The following is an 18,782-nucleotide window of genomic DNA, read 5'->3' on the forward strand; positions in this document are numbered from 1 at the left end:
TGGGGCTAACCCGCGGGCCGGGCAGGTGGGAGGGGGCGGAGGCACCCGGGGGACAGACGGGGTGCCCTTGGAGGCCCCGGGTCAGTCCAACTGCACGACCGCTACCCCGAATCCTGGGGCAGAGGGGCAGGCGTGTTCCCCGACACAGCTTCCTCCACCCCACGCCCCCGGCCCGGCCCCGGCCCCAGCCCCACGTGGCCGGCGCCCCAGCTGGATGCCGCTCGGAAGGCGTTCCCCTTGGCGCCTTAGCGCCCACCTAGGCAGGAGAGCCTGCAGCCCTGTCTCCGCCCGGGTGCGGGTCTCCTGGCGCCGCTGCTCCTGCAGGTGAACCGCAGCGCCCGGCCTCCTTCCTGCCAACGCTTGCACGCCGGCCCTCCAAGGCTTTGCTGTGTGTCCAGAGACCGTCTGTCTCCGTCGGAGGCGCAGAGGCCGGCCCGCGCTCTGCGTGAGCCTTCCGCGGCTCGCTGGCTGGATTGGGCCACGGTCGGGCGGTGGAGAGGAGCGCCCGTGGGCCTCCGGTGCTTCCCGTCACGGGCAGTTCCCTCAGCGCCCTCCCTCTCCCTCTGGCTGTATGGGTGGGGGTGGGGGTGCGGGGAGTCCGCGACGGTGGGGGATAGCGCGGGACGAGGGTGTTCTCCCCGCGCGTCGCCTCCCACGGGGGTCAGGGCACAGGCGCAAAGCGTCCCGGAAAGAGGGGAGGGCCAGGAGCGGACCGAGCCGGGCAGTGGGAGAAGGAGTACCGGGTGTGTGCGTGGAGTGAGGGCCCGGGACGTGTGGCGCCGGCGGGCACTGGCCGAGAGTGGGGCTGGCCACTGAGGCAGGGTGTCTGCGGGGGCTCGGGTGCGGCAGGGCACCCTGCCCGGCGCCTCTCCTGCACCTGTGCACCTGTGCGGGCGGGCGAGCTGTGAGGTAGGGGACGGGACACGCTGGGCGTGTGCCTGAGGAGCCTGTGGGAGACCGGGACTGCCGGCCTTGAGTGTAGGACGTGGGTGTGGGGTCCAAGGGGTCGGTGGTAGATGGAGGGTTTGAGCCTGGAGGCTGGAAGGAGCGGCACGTGGCACGTGGGGGTGGGTGGCGGTGGGGAGTGGGTCCCGGTGCCAGAGGGCTGGGAGACCCCGTGGTGGCGGTGGACGGCGGCGGGAGAGGTGCCGGGAGGCCGCTGGGCTGCGCTGGGCTGCGCTGGGCTGCGCTGGGCTGCGCTGCAGGGTGGCCGGGCAGACGAGAGCGGGTGAGCGAGCGAGCGAGCGAGCGAGCGAGGTGCAGGGGGCGGGGGTGGCAAGCAGGCAGCTGCGCGGCGGCCGGGCGAGGCAAAGAGAGAGAGAGAGGGAGGGAGGGAGGGACCGGGTGTCGGAGCTGTTCCCACGGGGTGAGGAATTCCACCGCCCCGGAGATGACCATTCCCCGTCATCGTCATGGGGACCACCAGCCACGTCTCAGGTGTCAGGTGTCGTCCTGGGCTTGAGATTCAGGGAGGCCAAAGGGACAGACGCAACGCACGATCATCGACAAATGAGGACTGGGAAAGGAGGGCACGGGGAGGCGGGTGACAGGGGTGGGTCGTTCGGGCAAGAGGGGCTGGTGGGGGTGGAGGGGCCAGCGGCGCTGGTACTCGTGTTGCTGCTGCTGCCGCCGCTGCCTCCGCCGCCGCCGGTGATGGTGGTGGCGAACTTTGGCGCTGTTGGTGACGGCGTCCCCCGGGGCCCCGGTGTAACGGTGGACTCGGTGAGCGATGGGGGTCGGGGGTCCGGGAAGGCCTTCGGTGCCGCCGCCGGCGATGCCCTTGCCCGTGCGCTGGCCTCGGTCCTGCTGCTGCTGCTATCGCGGTGGTGGTGTGCTGGTGGTCCTGGGGCTTGGTGGCGACTCGGTGCTGGTGGGGTGTGGTGAGGGAGGGTGGAGGACTTCAGGGCCGTGGGCCATGCTACCCGTGCCGGTGTGCTGATGGTGGCCTCGGTGGTGGCGGTGACCGCGGAGGACTTCAGTCTGTTGGCGATCATGCCTACGCTGGCCTGCTGGCGGTGGGCACGTCCCGCTGCTGCTGCTGCTGCTGCTGCTGCTGCTGCTGGTACAACTGCTTCTGGCATGGTGGTGGTAGTCCTGGTGCTGGTGCTGGTGCTGGTGCTGGTGTGGGGATGGTGGTCCTGGGGGTTGGTGGTGGACCAAGTGCTGCGGGGGTCGTGGAGGCCGGGCGAGGGGGGGAGGTGACCTCCGTGCCCTTGGCCGTGATGCCCATGCTGGTGCGCCGCCGTTCGTGGACCCGACGTGCTGGTGACAGCCGTGGCGGTGGCGCTGTCCCTCGAGGCTGGGTGTGCTGGCGCCGGTGCTGGCTAGGCTGCATGGACCTGGTGCTCGCGGTGACTTTAGCAGTGGGGAGTGGCCCGTGTTTGAAGGAGACCGCGGCCAGGTGGCCATAGAGAGCATCCCGGGGCTGCCAACGGGAGGATGTCGGGCCGTGAAACGGGGCTCCCTGGCGCGCTCCAAGGAGTGGCTGAGGGCCCCTCCAGAGGAGGGGTGGCAAGATGGTTGGTGGTCGGTCGACGTGCAAAGAGAGGAGGGTTTGGGGAGTGTGGGTAGAATGAGCCATTGAGGGAGGGAATGTGAAAAGCATGCAGGTGGGCTGTGCCCGGGCGGGCGCGGGCGGTGCTTGGAAGCATTGCTTGAAGTGACGTGGGTGAGCGAAGCGCCGTCCGGGTCAGGGTCATGGAGAGAAAAAGGGCAAGGACAACGTGGGGCCGGGCAAGGGACCTGGGCCACGTCGGGCGGCAGGGGGCGGGCAGCCGGGTGGAGCGTGGCGGCCAGGGCTGGCGGCCACGGGCGAGAGACCAGAACAGACAAGTCGGCAGGGGGAAGCGGGGCGGGGCAGGAGGGCAGGGCCCCCGGCGTGAGCACAGCTGGTTCAGGCTCAGGCCCTGTGGCTTGAGCGCGTGCGCGAGGAAGCCGGGCGCGCGCGGCCAAAAGGGGGCGGCGCGCTGCATGGGCCGGGAATCGAACCCGGGCCTCCCGCGTGGCAGGCGAGAATTCTACCACTGAACCACCCATGCACCGGTGGCGGCGGCCACCAGACGGCTTCCCCAGCGGCGCTCGTCGTCGTCCCGGCACGGCCAGTGGTGAGCACCCGCTGCGCGGGGGCGGGCGGCGGGCCCGCGGTCTGCAAGACAGGCTCCGCGCCCGTGCAGATGCGCCGAGGGCTCGGGCTCGGGCTCGGGCTCGGGCTCGGGCCGGCGCGCGGCGCCCACGGTCCCAGCGAGGCCCCGAGGCGGACTCGGCTCACCCTGCGCCCTCTCCCTGGGGGGGGGCCGCCGCCAGACACTGTCCTGCCGGGAGGAGCAGCCTGGCCAAGCCTGACCCGCGCCCGATTCCCAGGCAGCGCGGGGCGTCTGTGGCCGGCGCAGCTCAGCGCGGACCTTCCCTTCCCTCCCGGCGCCCCCCCGAAGGCCCATGGGCGGATGGCTCTCCGGCCTGCAGTGCGCGCCGGCGGGGGCCGGCTGGGCCCGGAGCTCGGATTGTGTGCGCTCCCGGGGTGCCGCGGGGTGGGGGGGGGGGTGTGGGTGCGCGTGTGTGCGTGTCGGCGTCGGTGTCGTCGTCGGAGATGGGGGCCGCCGAGTAGCGCCCAAGCCAAGAGGCCAAAGAAAGGCGTGTGAGCTCTGCCCGCAGCTCTCCGTCGGGGCCGGCTGGGCTGCGGTGGGGGTGAGGCCGGCAGGTGCGCTTGGGCGGAGCGGCCGCCGGCTGGCTGGCTGGCGGGCGGCGCGGTGAGGGAGCGCGCTGGCGTCCTGGAGCCCCGGCCCGCAGCGGCTTCCGGCGCGGAGGGGGCCCGGGGAGGCAGGGCTGCCTTGCGCTCAGGGCTCCCCGGAGCCACCACGGCGGGGTGGACCCCACCCCGCCCCCCCGGGCCAGGCCCAGCGAACGGGGCGGGGGTCCCGTCTCTGGCTGGCGCGCGGAGGGCTCGGCTGCCCGCCTGGCGGGCGTGTGGCCGTGGTGAGGCCTCCGGGTGGCCACGCCTCGTGGGCGCCCCGGGGACGGAGGGGGTGGAGACCACGGAATGAATGGGGGCCGGCGGAAAGGACAGGCCGTGGGGACCCCGCGCTCCCGGCGGGCGGGCGGGGGAGGTGTAGGGCGGGGCTGGAGAGCGAGGAGGCGAGCGAGGCGCGCCCCTCAGTGGGAGCGTGGCCCGGCCCGCGCGGGGCTGCCGGCATTTCGGCCCGCGGCTGGCCTGCAGGGGGCGGCGGCGGGAAGGAAGAGGGCAAACGGAGCCCCCGGAGAGCCGTGCCGCCGACTTGCCGAGTTGCCGAGGCCCGCGGCCGCCGTGGGATGAGGAGGGGGAGAGGCGCGGGAGGTGGCGGGGGAGGGAGGGCGCGGGGGCGCCAAGCCTGTGGCCGGGAGGGCCGAGGCGCTGCAGCTGCGTGGGTCCCGGGCCACGTGTGCCAGGGCGCCGCCAGCCCGCAGCCCGCAGCCCGGCCCGCAGCCCGCAGCGGCGTGTAAGGCGGGACAGACAGGGCGTCGTCCAGGCCCGGGTGCGGAGAGCCCGCGTTGGGCGGGCCAAAAGGTGGGCGTGTCAGGAGTGGGATTCGAACCCACGCCTCCAGGGGAGACTGCGACCTGAACGCAGCGCCTTAGACCGCTCGGCCATCCTGACGGCGGGCCTGGGCGCGCCGCCGCTCGCCTGGCTGGGACCCGGCGCCGACCCCGGAGCTGGCTGGCGGCCGTGTGGGTGGGCGACGGACGGACGGACGGACGGACGGACGGGACTCGCGTCCCGGTCGACGAGGCCAACGGCCCGCCGACTGACTCTGCTGGCGCCGCCGCCCTCGCCGCGGTCCTCGCCGCCGCCCCCTCCCCCTTCCCGGGGCGCACCCTGCTGCCGGCGTCCGCCCCCCGCCGCCCCCCGCCCCCCGCGCCTCCCCCGCCGCCGCGGCCCATCCCCGCGCGGGCCTCCCTCTCTCTCGCAGCCCTGCTTGCCGTGTCGGGCGTCTTCTCCCCCGCCATCCCCGCGCGGCTGGGCGGGGGCGGGGGCGCGGCGGGTCCGGGGGCGCGACGCTCCGAGTCGGGCCGGGGGACTGCTGTGCGCGCTGACGCGGCGGCCGGGGGTCGGGCCGGGTGGGCCTGGCCCGGGGCACGTGGCGCGCCTGGCAGACGGGCGCGGCGGGACGTCGAGGGCCCTGTGGGCGTGGGCAGGCAGGCCCCGCGGGCCGGAAGGGGTCGGCGCCCGGGCCCGCCGCCGCCGTCCTCGTTAGTATAGTGGTGAGTATCCCCGCCTGTCACGCGGGAGACCGGGGTTCGATTCCCCGACGGGGAGGCGAGACACGCCCTCTTTTGGTCGCGGGCGCCGCCGCCGCGCTGCCCAAACGTACGCCGGCCCCAGGGCCCTCCTTGTCCTCCTTCTCCTCCTTCTCCTCCTTGTCCTGCTTCTCCTCCTCCCTCGTGCCTCCGCCCGGCCCCGTGCGGCCAGAGGCGCGGGGCGACCGCGGGGGCCCGTCCTGCCCGCCGTCGACCCGACCCCCCGCACCCCCTGCCCTTCCTCGTCGGGCCCTGGCGCCCTGGCGCCCTGGCGCGTGCGGGCTCGGCCCAGCCCAGCCGGGACCTCCTGACGGGAGGCTGGCCGCCACGGGCTCCTCGCTCACGCGACGGACAGCTGCCCGGCTGCCGGGCTGCCCGTGGAGGTGGCCGTGGGGCCGGGCCGGGCCGACTGTGCGGGCGGGGCGGGGCGGGGCGGGGCGGGCGCGGGTGGCGGGAGGGAAGGGAAGGGAAGGAAGCGCGCGCCGGGGGCAGGGGGCAAGGGGCGGGCTCCCCGGCGGGCAGCCGAGGGCCCGGGAGCCGCAGGGCGGCGAGAGCGCCCCCCAGAGCGGGCGGCGGAGGCGGCGGGCGGTCGTGCCTGCGGAGCAGCCAGGGCTGCGTGGGGTGCGCGGGTGGGCGCCGGGCGGCCGCTGGTGGCGCCCGCGACGGCGCAGAGCTGCGGCCGGCCGGCACGTCGGGGCAGGGCTGCGGCAGGCGGCGGAGGCGGTGGCGAGAGGGCGAGGAGGCGCTGGTGCGGAGCCTGGGCCGGCGTCCGGGGGCGGCCCGGGCTGTGCAGCGTTGGTGGTATAGTGGTGAGCATAGCTGCCTTCCAAGCAGTTGACCCGGGTTCGATTCCCGGCCAACGCAGCTGGCCAACGTTTTGCGCGGCTCCAGGGCCCCGGTGCTCAGGCCCGATGGGAGCCGGGCCGGGCGCGACGCTGAGTGCGTGTTTGTGTGTGTGTGTGAGAGAGAGAGAGAGAGAGAGAGAGGGAGGAGGAGGAGAGGAGGCGCGCAGCGTTTTGACGGCGCGGGGGCGGGCGGTCCGGCCAGGTGGCTCGGCGGGGCCGGCGGGCGGCTGCGCGTGGCCCGGCGGGGGCCCTGGAGGCCAAGCAGAGGCGAGTGGGCGGTAGGGAGGGAGGCGCCGGGTCCAGGGCGCACGGGCCAGGCGCGCAGCCTGACGCTCCCTGGTGGTCTGTGGTTAGGATTCGGCGCTCTCACCGCCGCGGCCCGGGTTCGATTCCCGGTCAGGGAAGCCTTTCTTCTTCCTCTCGCAAGACCGCCGCCGCACACCCCTTTTAGCCCAAGCTCGCTCGTGCGTCTCCCTGGCCCCGAACTGACCGAGGCTGCGCGTGCGCAGTTGGTTTATATTTGGAAGGCTATTTGGGGCTGCTGTGCACCTCCGCCAGGATATACTCCCCCTTTCTCTCACCCTTATGCCAGTTTCCTGTGCGAGTGCTTCTCCAGCCAAATCACACCCGTCCTTTTGTGAAGTCTGCATTCCATTCAGATGTGTATTCTATTACCAGTATGTAACACGTCCATATACTAGGTTTGTCTTTCCCTCCTTCCGTTTCTGTCCTATCTTTGACGACCTTTGGAAGGCTACTCCCTTTGGAAGAATGCTTTTTTTTTCCGTATTCACTCTACTTGTTATTTTGTGGCCGTGCTGGCAGGAATCAAAAATTCCTGTTTTTTTAGGTGATCCTGCAGAACACTCCCCGACTGCTTAGGCATTTAGCCTCTTGTTGTGGGAATGTCCACTCTCATAGTAATACCTATCTATATTCTGAAATTAATGGGTTCTTTAGTATAGGATGTTGATCATAAGACCCTGGTAAGAAAATGTAAAGAGAATCCAAACTCTTTTGGCCCGTGCCCAGTGGTCTGCTGTTACCCCTGTGCGTGTAACTAATTTGGTCTGTGATTTTTTTTTTTTTTTTATGAAAACCTTTGATTCAACCCCAAAGGTGTCCAGGAGGAATCAATGTGTTTCAGTGTTACCTGCTTCAATGTCTAGCATAGAAACTCCGTGCTACTATGTTCTGTTTTATGAAGACGACTTTGATCAGGTTTTAGAAGCAGGATGAACTACCTTGTTTACATTTAGCAAACTCTCCATATTAAGTGTACCAGTATTGGTGTTTTTCTGAGTTTAAGCATTGTAATGGACGATCTGGGCTTCTTTAGCCAGCGTCTCCGAATGGCAGCACATCTACCATGAAATGCCAGAAGTTTTGGTAAAATGCAAATGCCCTTGCTGTTAAAAAAATCCTGAAAAGTTAATGTTCTTACAATTCATAGAACCGGTCAAATTACTTTTATTACTAAAAGTTTATTTCCCTGATTTAGAGTAACTTGCCAGTTTGTTTTCACATTTCAGTGTAAAAATGTATGGTTTACTCATAAATTAGTAATTCTCTATGGAGTTTCCAGAGCCCCTTTGGGCGATGTTTTTGAATCACTATGAAGGGAGTACTGGTAGGTGTTCAATCTACCCTGTATCTCAGGTCTCCAGATGCTGTTTTGCCTCCCCACGGAATATTTAGGACTGCTCGAGAGTCACATTCAGGAGGAACTTTGGACATCACTGTCGTTTTTAGTTAAGTATTTTAATAATGCTGGAACAGCTGGTTTAAAATTCACAAAGAGGTAATGTGACTGATATTCCTAAAAGCTTAGGGAAAGAAGAACATCAGGGTGGTTTCCCAACCTGGGATGTTAGTTCAAATCACCGCAAGCTGTTTCCCCCCGCACTCCCCCTCCCTGTGCCGGTTCCTCTCCCTCCCCCATTCTCAAGTTCCTCCGGTGCTGAATTTGTCTCCTTCTGTGCAGGTCTCAACTTTGGGAGAAAGAAGCAGCCACTGCCTGCTGGTGCCAAGAAATTGGGAAGAAAAGAAGCAAGGACCCTAGTGTCGCACAACTGGGGTGGTTTATGATCTGGCTTTTAGAACCACGCAACTGGGATCTACTTGCAATCTCAAGGTGAAAAAAAAAAAAGGAGTCTCACAGGTATACTAGTGTCTCATTAATAATCTATAAATACGACCTGCAAGAGCAGGCAAAGAAGGCGTAGTCTCTGTGGCGCAATCGGTTAGCGCGTTCGGCTGTTAACCGAAAGGTTGGTGGTTCGATCCCACCCAGGGACGACTGAAGTTTCAGTTTTCCTTTTTTTCCTATTAAACATCAAGTTCCACTTCTAATCCAATATTCTACGAATCAGTTTAGTAAAGAACATCTAGTATGTTTCTCTAGTAAGAGATATTCCCCAGGTCCTGCATCCCATGAGATCAGGAGCTATCTACGGCCAAACTAGAGACACGGTACTTCTTTTCCTTCTGGAAGCTAAACCTTTCATAGCTGTATTTTCTGCAGAATTCCATAGCCAGTGGGCCTCTGCAAATGAGTGGTGCTAATACTAAAATCGGTTAAGGCTCTTTCACATCTGTTTATTCTTGCAGCGAATGCTAAGCTCCTGGAGAAATTCAATGATCCCTGGACAAGTTTAAAAGGGATTGAAGTTTAGCATTTCATGCATTGATGTGCTCTAATTTGTCCTACTACCTACTCATAGTTGGGCAACTGCCCTTATACATAGGGCTACAGTGAAGGTCCTAGAAATAATCTTTTAAGGGCTTTGCCTGTGACTCCCAACTCTTTTCCTTTCGTATTACACTCTTTTGGTGATCCTGTCAACTTTCAAATTTGTGTCTCCAGAACTTCTCCCGAATTCTAAACCCAGCCACGCGTCCACCTGCCTGCCTCATGACCCCTTCCTTAGGGTCATCCTCTTCCTAACTGAGTCCAACTTCTCCCCAGTCCCTAGGCAGGAGTCTTTTCCAGGATTTCCACTCCTAGGGAATTGATGGCAGTGCCATCACCTTTAGGGAAAACAAGCCAGATAGCAACGAGACTTCCTTGACTTCGCCCAGCAAATCCATGGGTCATCAGGTTCTTGCTATTTTAACTTCTTTGCCTTCCCTTCCACTGCCAGTTTCCTTGGGAAGTGGACCCAGCTCAGCCTGAAAAGTCCTGGTTTAGTATGAGGTACGTGTTGCCAGAACTCGGGTTTTGGTTTGTTCCCACTCGAGGGAACTGCAGGGAGCTGGACTCCACTTCAGCTTTTAGAAGAACAAAATCCTGCCTTGTCCCTAGTCTCTGCCTATGTACCTGTTATTCATCTACTTGTTTATGCACACACGCGTTCATTCATCAAAACATATGTTGACAACTGTCATGTGCCGGGCACTCTGCAAGGACCTGCAAATAAAATGATGAGCAGAAAACAGATACAGTTATCATATTTATTCAGTTCATAACTGCTTTCTATAAGGCCTGACGACAAGAACTGTGTGATCCAGTTGTGCTCTCTGGGAGAATTTCTAGTACAAAGGGGGCTCCCTGGTCCCTGATTCTTTCTCCTGCCGTTTACAAAGCTAGGGAGGCTAGAGAGCTATGCCATCCACTTGCCCTGTATTGGCTGAAGGGAATTGGCTTGGGGGATCATCCAAACCTGTTGTGCTGCTGGTTTTCAGGCTCAGGAGAGTAGAGCAGGGCCTTTGGCTGCATAGAGTCAAGCTCCCCAAAGTGCTGCAGTTACCTTGGTGCTTGGCCACAAGTCATTCAATAGGAACTGCCAGTCCATGACTCTACCCGATGTTTCTAGTGTCATGAGTTAGACTTTCTGCTCTCAGGTTGAAGCTTGGTGGTTCACAGTACCAAGTGGTTCACCCAGATTGCTGTCCTTTGAGCCACAAGCTTCGTTCCTTTGCCCCCAGAACTCCCGTGTTCTCCATTCTTTCGTAAGCTCCTTATCTCCTTTCTGAATAATTTCTGGTATACGTGAGGCTCCTTGGGCAGTTTCTTTCTGTCTGTCTGTCTTTTTTTTTTTTTTTTTTTTTCCTTTTTTTTAATCTTAAGCAGCCTCCATGCCCAACGTGGAGCCCAATGATGCGGAGCTCCAACTTATGACCCTGAGATCATGATCTGAGCTGAAATCATGAGTCAGATGCTCAACCAAATAAGCTTGAACAGTTTCTTCTTGGACAAAAGACTTTTGTTGCTCGCTTCGGCAGCACCTATACTAAAACTGCTCAAAAGACTTTTGAGTAAGAAATGCCTGGGTGACTCAGTGATTGAATGTCTGCCTTCAGCTTGGGGCGGGATCCTGGGATCCCGGAGTTCCAGAATCAAGTTCTACATCGGGCTCCCTGCAGGGAGCCCGCTTCTCCCTCTGCCTGTGTCTCTGCCTCTCTCCTCTCTCTCTCTCTCTCTCTCTCTCTCTCTTTCTCGGTGTCTCTCGTGAATAAATAAAATCTTTTTTTTTTTTTAAATAATAAAACTCAGTAACAGAAAAATATAGGAATCTCAAAGGGCTTTGTTGGGGTGGAAGGCAGACAGGATATTGTGAATATTCTGGAAAGCGAATCCAACAACCCAAGGTCTGCTGTATAGCAAGTTAATGGTCATCTATTGTCATCTAGGAATCTGCATTGCTAATGACTTAAGACTTTGTCACAGAGGGGAGAAATTTAAAGACTCAGAAAGTCTCCTTAAAAGAAAATGGTGTGATCACTTCCCTACATTTTCAATTTATGGCACAGGTTAAAATGAAGAGACTTCAGTGAAACTCCAAAAAGTGTATACAAAATTGTTCCACCTTCTTTTTAACAGTTTATTGTTTAACATACAACAACCTGCCCATATTTAAAATAGACAGTATGATGTTTTGACATAGGTACACACTAGTGAAGCCATCATTGTAATCGAAATAATGAATATATCCTTCATCCCCAGAAGTTTCCTTATAGCTTTCGATAAGGCTTCCCTTCTGACCCTCACTAAGTCATGCCCCCCGACCTGTGCATCTTGAGCAAATACTAATCTGCTCATGGTCACTGTAGATTAGTTGGCATTTTCCTTTTTTTTTTCTTTTTCCTTTTTTTGAACATTTATATCCATTTATTTGGGATAGCTGGCATTTTCTAGAGTTTTACGTAAATGGAGCCATATAGTAAGTCCTCTTTTGTTTGGCACCCTGAGACTTTTTAAACTTTCATCATTCTAGCACATGGGTAGTGTTATGTTCATACCCACTAGGATGGCTATCATTTTAAAAATAACAACAAAAGAAAATAAAAAGTGTGAGCAGGAAGGAGAAATTAGAACCACCAAGCATTGCTGGTGAGAATGTACATGACCCAGCAATTTCACTACAAGGTATGTGCCCAAAATAGTTAAAACCAGATACTCAAAACTAGTCCTTGCCCACGAATGTTCAGAGCTGCACTGTTCACAGCAGTCGGAAGGTGGAAACAACCCAAATGTCCATCAGTGGATGAATACATTAACAGCATGTGGCACATACATAGGGTGCAATATTATTCAGCCATAAAAAAAATGAAGTACTGATCCATGCCACAGCTTGGATGAACTCAACAGTACACTAAGTGAAAGAAGCCAGAGACAAATCACATAGTGTGTGATTCCATGCATACGAAATATCTAGAGTTAGTTATCTCCAGAGGAACAGAAAGCAAGCTGATGGCTTCTAGGAGCTGGGAGGAGTGTGTATGAAGGATCGCTTCATGGATGCAGGGCTTTATTTTGGGATGCTGAACATGTTTTGGAACTAGACAGTTAAGGTAGTCACACAGCTTTAAGAATGTACTAAATGCCACTGAATTGTTCACTTTAAAATAGCTAAACTTAAAAAAATAAAAAATAAATAAATAAATAAATAAATAGCTAAACTTAGGGATGCCTGGGTGGCTCAGTGGTTGAGCATCTGCCTTCGGCTCAGGGCGTGACCCTGGAGTCCTGGAATCGAGTCCCGCATCGGGCTCCCTGCATGGAGCCTGCTTCTCTCTCTATGTCTCTGCCTCTGTGTATGTGTATCTCTCATGAATAAATAAATAAATAAAATCTTTTTTAAAAATAATAAAAATAAAATAGCTAAACTTATATGCATAAGTTTAAATTTTAAAAAGATAACTCAGCATGGTCCCTGAAGTCCAGTGGTCCGCAGGTTTGATCATAAGTCAGTATATTGGTGGTTCAAGTCCCCCAGGGGAGGTGTGTTGCTAACCTACTCTTCCCCAGCCCTCCTGCTTCTCTGCCAGAAGGGACTTTTTCCTTCTTAATTCATCCCTGTTTTGTGACCAGATGAGGCATCTTTGCTTTATACCCAGTGAGGGCAAAAGCTCTGAAAAAACAATTACCCTAAACTGAAGCCTACCTAACCAAGGCGGCTTTCTCTTCTGTGTGCTTCATATAAGGAGCCGCTTCTGGGACATTTAATTTTGTGTGTCAACTTGACTGGGTTGTGGGGTGCCCAGATATTTGGTCAAACATGATTTGGAACGTTGCTGTGAGGATGTTTTTGGCTGGGATGAACATTTAAATCAATAGATTGAATAAAGTATATTGCCCTCCCTAACGTGGGTGGGCCTCGCTCAATCAGGTGGTGGCTGGAAGAGACTAAAAATACCACCTGCTCTCTCTCCAGTAAGAGAGAACTATCTGCTGGGTTGCCTTTGAGCAGGGACATCGGGTTCTTCCTGCTTTGGGGCTTTTCCTAGGTCTCCAGCCTGCTGGCCTTGATCTTTGGGCTTGAAATGCAGTAGCAACTCCCGTGGTGCTCAGGCCTTCAGGCTCCAACTGGAACCAAGCCATCAAACCGTCATCCCTCCTGGGTCTCCAGCTTGCCAACCCACTCTGCAGCTTGGGACTCCATAATCACGTGGTCTGCAGAGACAGCTACAGGTGTACAGTATGTCTTCTATTGGTTCCGTTTCTCTGGAGAGCTCTAAGACCCGTCCCACGCGGGTCCCCTCTTCTCCTTCCTCGCATTAAGTCCTAGCAGAAAATCTGAGGGCTCTTCAGATTACAGGAAACGGAAACAGCCTCATCATTTTTTTTTTTAATTGGAAACATGCTACTGAATGCAATTTTAAGGAGAAAATGCATACCTGTTAGCCTACTACCTTCAATCCATGTGGGAGCTGCTGCTAGGGCTGCTGAGGTGAAACACTCCCCAGAGGACTTGTCCATCCTAGAGGGAAAGCCATGGAGGTTAGTACGGGAAAACTGTATGCTTAAGGAATATGCTGGGTAGGAAAAGTTCCAAGCTCATTCCCAAGGGTGCTGTGATTCAACTAGGGTGGGGTCTGGGGAAAGGTTCCTGGTGGGTGGGATGGAGGGATGACTCAGTTTGGGAGAGCATGACCTTGGCTCCAAGGTGTGGGGCGAGGGCCTCTATACAGGAGTGGGCCTGGAAGCTCGGAGAAGTAGGAGCGCCTGGTATTTGTAGCTGTGGGGAATAGTACAAAGGGAAGGCCGCATACCACATTAAATAAAATTTAATATTTTAAATTTCTCAAGCTAGGAAAGAGTAAAATACAATAAGATCTTCCCACCCACCTTGACAAAAGTAGGTCTTAAAGGACCTATGAGGCCAGATGTGTATTTAGAATCCGGTGGACTCAGCTCTGTGCCTGAGCACCGGGCTGGGGGAGGACCCTCCTCTCAATTCTAGCTCCTTCCAGCAGGGAGAGTGGTCTTGCGCACCCGTACGGGCACCTCACCTCCCACTACCAGGCTCTGACCCCTGCAAGCAGCCCTTTTTTGGCCACCTGCTGATCCTTCCCAGCTCACACATGGTGGGGGTGGGGGTGGGTGAGAGGGCATCCTAACCCACCCCTGCAACACTGACCGGGGGGGGGGGGGGGGGGGGGGGGGGGGGGGGGGGGGGGCACTCTAACCAAACTTCAGGCCTTTGCGAGGGTCATTCCGGGTCCCACCTAACAGCATGGCCTAGAGGAGGGGTGCAGCGAAAATGTAGGAAAAATTGTCCTCTTCCCTGGCTTGACTTGTGACAGTCTTTCTTGTGACCTTTCTGCCACTTAAAGTCTCCTTCCAGCCCCTGACCCAAGTGGCAGTCACATCATCCCACCACCCCCCCCCTCAAAACACTTTCCAGACATTTCTAAAGATCTCCAACAGGTGCCTGCATCATTCTCAAGATCCTATTCCAAGAGACGCGGCCCTGGCGTCCCCCACACCCCTCCCTGGTGGTCTAGTGGTTAGGATTCGGCGCTTTCACCGCCGCGGCCCGGGTTCGATTCCCGGTCAGGGAAGCTTGTCCTTTTCCGCCCCACAAGTGGGCGGGGCTCCGGATTCTCGCCCACAGGCCAAGCTCCGGTCGTGTGTATCTGCTATTTTAGTAGGATCGGTCCTCATCTATTTACCATAGTTCCTGTCTTACAGGTAAAGCGAACTAATTACCATATAGAAATATATTCTGGTTTTTACAAAAGACCAAGCAGCAGAGGATCTGGTAAAATCACGTACGTGCGTTGTCTCCACCCCTGGAATGTGACTTAAGGTTTCCCTGAACGTGGGGGGGGGGGGGGGGGACACATGCCTCCATTGCTGGGAGCCTGCCTGCACCAGCCAAACCCTAAGAGCTGTCACAGTCATTTGACACAACTCCCTTGTGTCGGGTAGAAATGTTCTCCTAGGAAAAGAATGACTCCGTATTTTCCAACAAAGGGGGGCCGAGGCAAGTTTGAATCCCCACGAGGACTTTCTCATTCTTCACAGGGCCCTTGTCCCTTCAACACCGGTGACACGACCTGAGGGCCTCGGGAAAGAGCCTCGGTTTAAAACGGAGTCACTCGGAGCAACAGTAGGTGAGCAGAAAGAAAACAGGCTTCCCTGACCGGGAATCGAACCCGGGCCGCGGCGGTGAAAGCGCCGAATCCTAACCACTAGACCACCAGGGAGGAGCGCCTGGTGGGGTCCGGCAGCACCTTGTGACAAAGGATCTTAGGACCCAGTCAAGCCTGCGGTAGAAACTTCAGATGTCTGAAGAGTATCCCGGAAATTTTAAATAATCTTGAACGTGTTCCTCCTAACTGGAGTCCAGAGGGGCAGTGGAGCCTGCGTATGAGCAGAGAAGCTACTGGGAATATTCGTGAACACCGTCCTTGCTGCCATTTGCATGTAGCGTTTGCTAGTTGGTTGCACACAGAATTCCAGAAGGACCCGGGAGGCAGGCAGTGGGCGTCCCAAGACTTGGTGAAGCATGAAGTGAGCCCCTGGCCTCCGTGAGGACCTGCCGGCCCAGAGGCCACACTGGCCAACCCACGCAGAATTTGCTTCCAAGGCAAAAAGGAAAGGCCTTCTAAGAAAAACCAAGGCCAAGGAATGCTCTCCCAGCCTGTCTCAGTGACTTCCGGGTTAGCCAGCCGCTGGGGGGCGGGGGGGGGGGGGGGGCAATGACACAGGAGGAAAAGCAAAGTGAGCACAGGCCAGTGTCTTCTCCTTTCCGTCCTTCCTTCCTTCCTTAGCAGCAAGCCCAAGGGAGGAAACGGCGTAGAACGTGCGCGCTTAGAAGTAAACCAAACCCAGTGGGTCAGCTCTGCGCCTCGGCCCGGCCGGTCTGGTCGGGACAACCACCCCTGCGGCCCCAGCGGCTGTGAGACGGGGACTGCGTGGTTCAGTGGTGCTGCCTGAGTTGAACGCTTTTATATGTGACCTGTCAACTAAACACAAATCCAGACTTAGAAAAGGAGAGACTTCTCGAAAAGGAGGGCATGGCCCCAGCTCAGAAATCTGCAAACGTCTCAAATCAAACAGCACAGGGTGATTCTTTCTCAGGGAAGGGCAAGCAGAGCTTAGCAGAACTTTTAGGGGAAGTTGAGGCAGTGGGGGAGAGAACAGAGCGTGATGAGAGCAGCTACCCAGGAAATGGGTTTCGCTTCGGTCAACGGAGAGTCCAATAAGCTAGTAAATGGGACACGCTCTGCATATTTGCTGGATCTTGGGGACACGCCACGGCCCGAGGGCCTGTGGGGAGGAGAGAAGCTCCACGACGGTTAACTCAAGCTAAGGCAGAGGCTGAGAAATGGGCCCTGCCCTTCTGATGAGAACTGGTAAAATCCACGCTAATTATTTTAATGTTTCTTTACATAGAACGACATTAATAGCAATAAAAAGCCACCCCGACGAGCTGGGAGGGAAGGCTCAGGAAGGGGAGAAGCTTTACGTTTCACTACCCCTAGCAGCACATTTCTGCTGACGGGCTCGTCTCCCACTGAGCCCCACAGCGCTTGTCCTTGTCGCTGATCCGAGGACCAGATGGTAAGTTGAGTACAAATACATTTGCATTTTCATGGTTTGAGGCTTCTTTCTCAAGCGTCCCAGCTGGAGTGGGAGGCTCGGTTTGGTTGGCCATCCTCCCCGTCCTGCGTCTCGAGCAAGCGGCCGAAGACCTGCGGACACCCGGGCTGCACCTGCCAGGCAGGCCTCGGCTGTCCCCCAGGTGATTTTGCCTGTGGGACAGGGGACAGACGTCCACAGACGGTCGGTTCTCACGATGGCCTGCTGCCCTCTCCTCCGGCGGGAGCCCAGCAGGGCAGGCCTCCTCCCAGAGCCTGCAGTTGGATTTTGCTGCCCCGTTGCTTCTGCAAGGCCGAGCCTCACCCCTGCTCGCCCACTCCCACGCGGGGCCCGGCAGCCTCACCCCTCCCAGCAACCTCTGCATCCACGGTGGGAAGAGGGGCTGGCTATGACCCCCAACCACAAACCCTGGGGGCGCAGGTGGCCTGGGCGGGGGAGGGGCGGAAAGCCAGCGATGTTTCTGACGTTCTCCTCCACCTGTCACGGGGCGGTAGCCTGGAGCTGGGGCACAAGAGCAACCAAAGCCCTGTAGCTCGTTGGTCTCCTTCCTCATTAGCGAGCGTAGTGGTGACTCATTCCCATCTTATTCCCATAAGAGACCAGGGTTTAGTAACTCCCAGCCACTGAACTGATTTGTTACGTCACTGCTTCTGCTTACTCCTCTTATTTCCAAGCTTACACGTAAAATCAAGCAGTTAGTTACCATATAGGATACACCTGTTTTACAAGAAATCCAAAGGGATGAAGGTGGCATTCTGATCCTGCAAGCCCGGTGGGGTATTTGCCTGGCTCTGGACTTGCCTGCCAGGTGCCAGCCACCAGGGGGAAGACCGAAAATAAAATTCCTGGGCCGCCTAGAACTCCAATTTTAAACCATTTTAAGGATTTCAAAGTGAGAGAGTTTCATAGTTACTTATACTGTGCTTCCATTGACATAGATATGGACCTAAACCTTTCTAGATTTAGCAGATATCTGAATTGCTGTGCATGTTTCCGAGTGAAAGTGTAATAACAGCTCAGTGACTTTCCGGGGAGGAGGAGCATTCTGGAATCACTGGAAGGACATCTTAAGTCTCCACAGCCTGCCTGGACCTCAGGTGCTGATCAGCCCAGCAACCGGGTGTTTGACTCTGCCCTTTGTCTCTCTTGAGAATCACAGCTAGAAGGACTCACATCATCTTTTTTTAACATTTTATGTATTAAAAAATTTTCTTAAATAAGAAAAAAAGATGTTATGTATCTATTCATGAGAGACACAGGCAGAGACAGAAGCAGGCTCCACTGCAGGGAGCCCGATGCAGGACTCGATCCCAGGACCCCAGGATCATGCCCTGAACTGAAGGCAGACACTGAACCACTGAACCACCCAGGCTTCCCATGACTCACATTCTTAATTCACACCTTTGAGTAAAGGATCAGCATCTTACTTTTAAAATATATTTCAAAAGAAATGAACTATATAATATATAATGAAATAATTAAAAAGAAATGAAACGGGCTCGCAGGAGAGGTTGCAGAGAGGCTGTTGACATCAGGCTAAGGTGCTCACGGATGGGAGCCCCCTGCACCCCACCCTGCTGCCCCCTCCCTCAGCCCAAGGGTCCCTCCACCAGCCCAAGTCCACTTTACTTTATTTTTAATAAGACTTTATTTATTTGACAGAGAGAGGAAGAGAGAGCCAAGAGACAAGCAGGGGAACAGCAGAGGGAGAGGGAGAAGCAGGCTCCCTGCTGGGCTGGGAGCCCAGGCCCGGGGATCATGACCTGAGCCAAAGGCAACCGCTCCACCCACGACCGAGCACCCAGCGCCCCTCAGGGTCCCCTTTAATTCTTGACTCAGGGCGGTCTCGACTCGGGTGTGAAGGAAGCAGTGGCCTTTCCCTCCGGCTGGAGCGGGGCTTTGGGAGAGATGAAGCAAGTTCTGGGCTCCCGAAGTGGCGTGGGTTTGATTCCGAGTCTGGCTTCTGGAATCACCCACGGCCGACCTGCTACCAGCTCGGGATCACAGCGCTGGGGGGGGGCCGGGCGGTGGCAAGCTGGGTGCTGGGCCCAGCAGGTGGCCAGCACCTGGGTGAGACTCACCTGGGAACGGAGCAGGCGGGCACCTGGGGTGCGCTGGTTGGCCGCCTTCGCCTTTTATCCAGCCTCGTTGGTGCCATCCTATCCCCCCGGAAGCCTTCCTGAGCCGAGTGTCCTGCTGAGCTCTGCGCTTTGGAGTGCTTCATTCACACCGTTCTCCAACTTTCTAAGCCTTAGTTGGGTCTCCACTGAGAGCCCCAACTCCTCCGCACCCCCCCCAGAGCCCCCGCATAGGTAATATGATCTTGTGATTTA

The 18,782-nt window shown here is 57.6% G+C and overlaps 7 non-coding genes across 7 annotated transcripts; 4 read left to right on the forward strand and 3 right to left on the reverse strand.

The window, feature by feature from the left end:
* Positions 1–2,967: 2,967 nt before the first annotated feature.
* TRNAG-GCC lies at positions 2,968–3,038 on the reverse strand. The gene has a single exon. It is a non-coding gene; the product is annotated as a tRNA-Gly (tRNA).
* Positions 3,039–4,547: 1,509 nt separating this feature from the next.
* TRNAL-CAG lies at positions 4,548–4,630 on the reverse strand. Its single transcript has one exon. It is a non-coding gene; the product is annotated as a tRNA-Leu (tRNA).
* A 588-nt stretch (positions 4,631–5,218) lies between these two features.
* Positions 5,219–5,290, forward strand: TRNAD-GUC. Its single transcript has one exon. It is a non-coding gene; the product is annotated as a tRNA-Asp (tRNA).
* A 773-nt stretch (positions 5,291–6,063) lies between these two features.
* On the forward strand, positions 6,064–6,135 carry TRNAG-UCC. Its single transcript has one exon. It is a non-coding gene; the product is annotated as a tRNA-Gly (tRNA).
* Positions 6,136–8,340: 2,205 nt separating this feature from the next.
* TRNAN-GUU lies at positions 8,341–8,414 on the forward strand. The gene has a single exon. It is a non-coding gene; the product is annotated as a tRNA-Asn (tRNA).
* Positions 8,415–14,330: 5,916 nt separating this feature from the next.
* On the forward strand, positions 14,331–14,402 carry TRNAE-UUC. The gene has a single exon. It is a non-coding gene; the product is annotated as a tRNA-Glu (tRNA).
* A 576-nt stretch (positions 14,403–14,978) lies between these two features.
* On the reverse strand, positions 14,979–15,050 carry TRNAE-UUC. Its single transcript has one exon. It is a non-coding gene; the product is annotated as a tRNA-Glu (tRNA).
* Between the last annotated feature and the right edge of the window lie 3,732 nt (positions 15,051–18,782).

Source organism: Canis lupus, chromosome 38 (assembly GCF_011100685.1).
Source record: "Canis lupus familiaris isolate Mischka breed German Shepherd chromosome 38, alternate assembly UU_Cfam_GSD_1.0, whole genome shotgun sequence".
Lineage (NCBI taxonomy): Eukaryota > Metazoa > Chordata > Mammalia > Carnivora > Canidae > Canis > Canis lupus.